The following is a 7,247-nucleotide window of genomic DNA, read 5'->3' as shown; positions in this document are numbered from 1 at the left end:
TTCCATATTGCCCCTTACCCATTTAGCCCATCCCCCCTCCCACAACCCCTCCAGTAGCCCTCAGTTTGTTCTCCATATTTAAGAGTCTCTTATGTTTTGTCCCCCACCCTGTTTTTATATTATTTTTGCTTCCCTTCCCTTATGTTCATCTGTTTTGTATCTTAAAGCCCTCATATAAGTGAAGTCATATGATATTTTTCTTTCTCTGACTAATTTCGCTTAGCATAATACCCTCTAGTTCCATCCATGTAGTTGCAAATGGCAAGATTTCATTCTTTTTGATTGTTGAGTAATACTCCAGTGTGTGTGTGTGTGTGTGTGTGTGTGTGTGTGTGTGTGTGTGTGTGTCTACATTATCCATTCATCCATTGGTGGACAGGGCTCTTTCCATACTTTGGCTAGTGTTGATAGTGCTGCTATAAACATGGGGGTGCATGTGTCCCTTCGAAACAGCATACCTGTATCCCTTGGGTAAATACCTAGTAGTGCAATTGCTGGGTCATAGGGTAGTTCTAAATTTTTAATTTTTTGAGGAACCTCCATACTGTTTTCCACAGTGTCTGCACCAGTTTGCATTCCCTTGCATTCTCTTGCAAGAGATCCTCTTTCTTTGCATCCTCGCCAACATCTGTTGTTGCCTGAGTTGTTAATGTTAGCCATTCTGACAAGTGTGATGTGGTATCTCGTGGTTTTGCTTTGTATTTCCCTGATGATGAGTGATATTGAGCATTTTTTCATGTGTCAGTTGGTCATCTGGATGTCTTCTTTGGAGAAGTGTCTATTCATGTCTTTTGCCCATTTCGTCACTGGATTATTTGTTTTTTTGGGTGTTGAGTTTGGTAAGTTCTTTATTATAGATTTTGGTTACTACCCCTTTATCTGATGGCATTTGCAAATATCTCCTCCCATTCCGTCGGTTGCCTTTTAGTTCTGCTGATGGTTCCCTTCGCTGTGCAGAAGCTTTTTATTTTGATGAGGTCCCAATAGTTCATTTTTGCTTTTGTTTCCCTTGCCTCTGGAGACATGTTGGGTAAGAAGTTGCTGTGGCCAAGATCAAAGAGGTTTTTGCCTGCTTTCTCCTTGAGGATTTTGATGGCTTCCTGTCTTCCATTGAGGTCTTTCATCCATTTTGAGTTTATTTTTGTGTATGGTGTAAGAAAGTGGTCCAGATTCATTTTTCTGCATGTTTCTGTCCAGTTTTCCCAGCACCACTTGCTGAAGAGACTGTCTTTATTCCATTGGATATTCTTTCCTGCTTTGTCAAAGATGAGTTGGCCATATGTCTGTGGGTCCATTTCTGGGTTCTCTATTCTGTTCCATTGATCTGTCTGTTTCTGTGCCAGTACCATACTGTCTTGATGATGACAGTTTTGTAATATAGCTTGAAGTCTGGGATTGTGATGCCTCTTTGGCTTTTTTCTTTTTCAAGATTGCTTTGGCTATTCGGGGTCTTTTCTGGTTCCATACAAATTTTAGGATTGTTTGTTCTAGCTCTGTGAAGAATGCCTGCATATTTTAATTTTAGAAGCTCCTAAAGGGGCATGTGGCCACACTGTGTTGTAAATTTTTAAAATCACATTTTCCTGCTGCCTCAGCATCCTACAAACAGGCTGTCAGCACCCCACCCACGTGAGCAGGTACACCAGTGTGATGATAAAGCAAGCCCCTATCCAAGCCCCTTTTCTTTCCTCCCCTGTGATGTAGCAACATTCCAGCGGATTAATAAATTCCCTTTTGTTATTTGTCTGCGGACTCCCCACTGATTCGCAATAATGAGACTTGCCCAGGGGTCCCCCCCCCCCCCCCCCCGTCTCTCTCTCTCGGCTCCTCACCTGTTTGAGCCAGTTCTTTTGCTCCATGTGGCCTCCCATCTGGACCCCTGTTTGAGGCGTGGTGCCTCCTTCTTCTAGGAGCTTTGAATGTTATAGATCCTTTAATTTCAGATACTCTTGAGAGTATAATTTACATAGCTTTGTAGTGTTGCTTAAAGACTCCACAAGGGGGACATACTCTCCCATTCACCGTATGGGAGAGTAATACAAGAAAGATATCATAATGTTATAATGCTACTTAGGTATAAAGTACCTTCCTCATAACTTCTAAGTAATAAACATCATGTTGTTGCTCTTCAGATACACTCGGACTGAAGCTTTAGCGTCAACTTTGTGAGTCTCAGTATGTTGACTCAAGGTCTAGAGAGAAAAGACTTCACACAGGGCCATTACTGGGACATTGGAGAGGAAAACGTGTGTCCCTGAAATGGAGGAATAGTGAAAAATTTGTTTTCTATACATTCTAAAATAAATTTATGGATTCCTTCAAATTTTATGTGGAACATATAGAGGAGATTGAATTTACCTAACATGAGAGGTTTGACATAAAGTCAAATTTTAAGCTTATTATCCAAGTATTTATATACTTATTATACCCCTTCTATTTTTAAAAAACGTATTCCCTAAAAGTAAGACAAGATATTATAGATTCCATTCAGCAGAACAGAGAACCCAAAGCAACACTCGAATGCACACACTGCAATGTCAGTCATGAAGCGCGTGCTTTCAATACTTGGGCAACCAACAAATATTCTCACTCTCCAATTATATGCTGATCAAAGAAAGCTTCATAGTCAATTTTTTAGGGTTTGGCAAAGCCTAAGCCTTGTCAAGGGACAAAGAAGAAGAGAGTTCAGCTAGGGTCATGACAAGGGAAACGGATAAGGAGTGTTACAAGGAAGCAGACGATGTGGCCTTTTGCCGAAATTCTTCCCTGCGTGGGTGTCTCGGTATTCTAACCCCAGCAGTCCTACCCGTTTTTCCTCTCGTAAGTTTCTAACTGAATTTCCCGACACAGATACTGCTATGGTCTGAATGTTTGTGTCCCCTTCAACTCCTAAGTTGAAAACCTAATGCTTAAGGTGATGGTATTAGGAGATGGGACCTTTGGGAAATGATTAGGTCATGAGGGCTCTGTCCTAACGAATGGAATTAGTACCTTTATAAAAGAAACCCCAGAAATTTCCCTTGCCCCTTCCACCATGTGAGGTCACGGCAAAGCAGAAGGCTGTCTGTGGACTGGGAAGTGAGCTCTCGCTAGACACCAAATCTGCCAGCACCTTGATCTTGGCCTTCCAGCCTCCAGACCTGTGAAATAAATTTCTGTTGTTTATAAGCCACTCAGTCTGTGGTTTCCTTATAGCATCCCTAACAGGCTAAGACAGATACAACTCATTTAAAATCTTAGACTTACCTGAAGAAAAGAGCCCCTTGCCAAATGTTTCTTCCTGCTGTGATAGCGGCCACTACGATTACAGTCTGAGCACGTGTGCAGAGGGGGCGTCTTATCTCTGAGATAAACGTTTGGCTATTGTTTGAGGATGATGTTAGTGATCCAAATAGTTATTCTGAAAATAACTAAATAGAGCAAAGATATCAAGCTATTTCTTCCCTTTACTGCACAAACTGTATTTTGAGGTAACTGAATATTGTGGCAAATTCTTTATTCTTCTTTAGAATTTCTAGCTAATGAGTGCAGAAATAGCAACAGAAGTAGGGTACAAATGTCTCAACTGTGTGCAATCAACTACCCAATGGTTATCATTGAATGCTGACCTGGTAGAAGATGCACAGAGAATTGGTATTGGATAGAAAACACTGATAATATTAGGACTTATCACAGAAGAGAGACACCCAGACATCAAAGCAGACTTACTTGAGGCAGTCATAACGTGTCAGCACTGTGTGTGGAGTATTATGGCCAGAGGCCGAATCTGGCTTTCAAACCTGTTTGCACGTTAAGACTATTAACTGAAGTTGGGGATGTTGGGATATGAGCTCAAGGTGCATTTGAGACATTCAAGCAGACATTGGGATTGAGGATATAGGGGTACATTTGGAACAGATTCGGGAGCTTAGTTGTGGTTGGATATGGGCGCTTACTGGCTGGCTGGGCAGCCTGAAGGATGAATAGAGGGGAGATACCACAACGTGGCAGTGAAGCAATCCGTTCGATGGCTCCAGCTGCCTCTGCAGTCAGATGTGAAATAGACAAGGCTGGATATCATATTGTTTTGAGGACACAAAAGCCAAGGAGACACAGTGCAAAGGAATTCCTTTGAGAGTCTGGTGAACAAAGAGGAGGATAAATAAATGAATGGAGAATGTGAGAAAGGGTGGGGTGCAGAGTATAGTAAGACAGTAATTTCAAGAAGAAATATCTTTTTTCCTAAGTTGGGAAAACAGCCTATAAGAGAATGTATATTGTTATGGTTAATAATATTGCGTGAATAATTCTAAAGTCTATTTTGTCTGATACCAGTATTGTTAACCCAGCTTTCTTTTTGCTTCCATTTGCATGTCAAATGCCTTTTCACTCCTTCGCTTTTTTTTTTTTTTTAAGATTTTTTTTTTTTAACATTTCTTTATTTTTGAGAGACAGGGAGAGACAAAGCACAAGGGGAGTGGCAGAGAGAGAATGAGACACAGAATCTTAAGTAGGCTCCAAGCTCCAAGCTGTCAGCACAGAGCCCGATGTGGGGCTCGAACTCACAAACCGTGAGATCATGATCTGAGCTGAAATCGGATGCTCAACTGATCGAGCCACCCAGGCGCCCCCAACTCCTTCACTTTCAATCTGCAGGTGTCTTTAGGTCTGACATGAGTCTCTTGTAGGCAGCATATAGATGGGTTTTGCTTTTTTATCTGTTCTGTCACCCTACTTTTGATTAGAACATTTAGTCCATTTACATTCAAATTAATTATCGATAGGTATGTACTTACTCCTATTTTGATACTTGTTTTATGGTGGTTTTTGTTTGTTTGTTTGTTTTTCTGTTCCCTTCTCTTGTTCTCCTCTCATGGTTTGCTGGCTTTCTCTAGTGATAGAATTAGGTCCCCTTCTCTTTATTTTTTGCATATCTACTACCAGTTTTTGATTTGTGGTTACATTAGGCTCGTATATAATATCTTATGCATATAGCAGTCTAAATTAAATTGGTGGTCACTTAAGTTTGGACCCATTTAAAAGCACTAGTTTTTGGGGCGCCTGGGTGGCGCAGTCGGTTAAGTGTCCGACTTCAGCCAGGTCACAATCTCGCGGTCTGTGAGTTCGAGCCCCGCGTCAGGCTCTGGGCTGATGGCTCGGAGCCTGGAGCCTGTTTCCGATTCTGTGTCTCCCTCTCTCTCTGCCCCTCCCCAATTCATGCTCTGTCTCTCTCTGTCCCAAAAATAAATAAAAAACGTTGAAAAAAAAAAAAAATTTAAAAGCACTAGTTTTTACTCCTCTCCCCAGTAACAATTTAGGTATATGGTGTCATACTTTACATCCTTTTGTTTTGTGAATCCCTTGACTGGTTTTTATAGATATACTTCATTTTACTACTTTTGTGCTTCCTATTTTTACTCTTGCTTTTTTCTTTTCCACTCTAAGAATTCCCTTTAATATTTCTTGTTAAGGCTGGTTTAGTGGTGATGAGTGCCTGTAACTTTTGTCTGGGAAAATCTTCTCTCTCCTTCCATTCTGAATGATAGCCTTGTTGGGTAGACTACTCTTGATGCAGGTTTTTTCTTTCAGCACTTTTGAATGTATCACGCCACTCCCTTCTGGCCTGCTAAATTTCTGCTGAAAAATCAGCTGATGGCCGTATGGGTTTCTCTTATATGTAACTCTTTTCTCTTGCTGCTTTAAAATTTTTCTCTTTACCACCACTTTTTGCCATTCTAGTTACTCTGTGTTCTGGTGTGGACCTCCTTGGGTTGATTTTGATGGGGGCTCTCTGTGCCTCCTGGGTCTGGATTTCTGTTTCCTCTCCCAGGTTCAGGAAGTCCCTGACAAATTCAGAACATGCAAATTCTGAAAAATGACTGAGAAACTTCAACAAACATATAGTCTAAGAATTAGACAATGAAGTGGTTCTTATAAGTTAGTAGGGACCAGAGATATCTAGTAAAAGCCATATAGACCCATTTTGGGTCTGAATGCCTTAAAGAACAAACATTTTAGGAAAATTGAGAAAACAGAGCACTAACAATATATTTTATGATACTTCAAATATTTTGTTTGAAAAAGAGTTATTAGGATTATAAATGAGTCCTTACATTTTGGAAATGCACTCTGAAGAGATTAGGCACTGAATGAAAAGATGTTTGGATTATAAGGAAAACAATCCAGTAATGTGAGTGGGGATAGAGGAAACAAAACACCCAAGAATTTATCAATGATGAAAGACTAGGCTTCGGATCATGGAGCTCATGACACATTTCCTTTTATGTATATATTTGAAAATACCCATTGCAAAGGGTAAAATATGTCTATCATTTTTACGTTAGGAAGGATGCGTTAAAAAGAGCAGAGGAGGGACGCCTGGGTGGCTCAGTCAGTTAAGCGTCCGACTTCGGCTCAGGTCATGATCTCACAGTCCGTGAGTTTGAGCCCCGCGTCGGGCTCTGTGCTGACAGCTCAGAGCCTCGAGCCTGCTTCAGATTCTGTCTCCCTCTCTCTCTGACCCTCCCTCGTTCATGCTCTGTCTGTCTCAAAAGTAAATAAACATTAAACAATTTTTTTAAAGAGCAGAGGAAACCTCTGATTTCAGGGGGTAAGCCAGCATGTATCAAAACACCAATTGTACACTTTCATTTTTTTTTTTTAATGTTTATTTATTTTTAAGAGAGACACAGCACGAGGAGGGGAGGGGCCGAGGGAGGGAGACACAGAACCCAAAGCAGACTCCAGGCTCTGAGCCCTCGGCAGTGCCTGACATGGGGCCCGAACCCATGAACCATGAGATCATGACCTGAGCTGAAGCTGGACGCTTAACCAACTGAGCCACCCAGGTGCCCCTAAAACAACTTTATTTAACTTTTCTTTATAACAAAGTAGGAACACTTCAGATATGAATATTAACACCCTTTTAGGTTACATATCAAGCTAATGTTCAAGTTTGTCTAAAATTTCTTGAAATATTTTGCTGTATAATGTTAACACAATTTAAAGACTGAAGTCCACAGCTGAATTTGAATTTAGATTCTGAAGCTTAACTGTTAGTCTTTGGGCTAGTAAAAAGAGCTTTGGTTTCCTAGTTTATAAAATGGATATGGTAATAACCTAGTTTTGGAGGTCATTTTGAGGATTAAGTGAATTAATGTGTATCAATTGCTTATTCAGGGATTTATATGTATTTAATAAGTTATAACTATTATAATATTCTAAGGGATGAGGTAGGAAAGAAGTGTTTAAATACGCTATTTATTGCT

Source organism: Panthera onca, chromosome E2 (assembly GCF_046562875.1).
Source record: "Panthera onca isolate mPanOnc1 chromosome E2, mPanOnc1 haplotype 2, whole genome shotgun sequence".
Taxonomy (NCBI): domain Eukaryota; kingdom Metazoa; phylum Chordata; class Mammalia; order Carnivora; family Felidae; genus Panthera; species Panthera onca.
Note: the sequence above shows the minus strand (reverse complement) of the source record.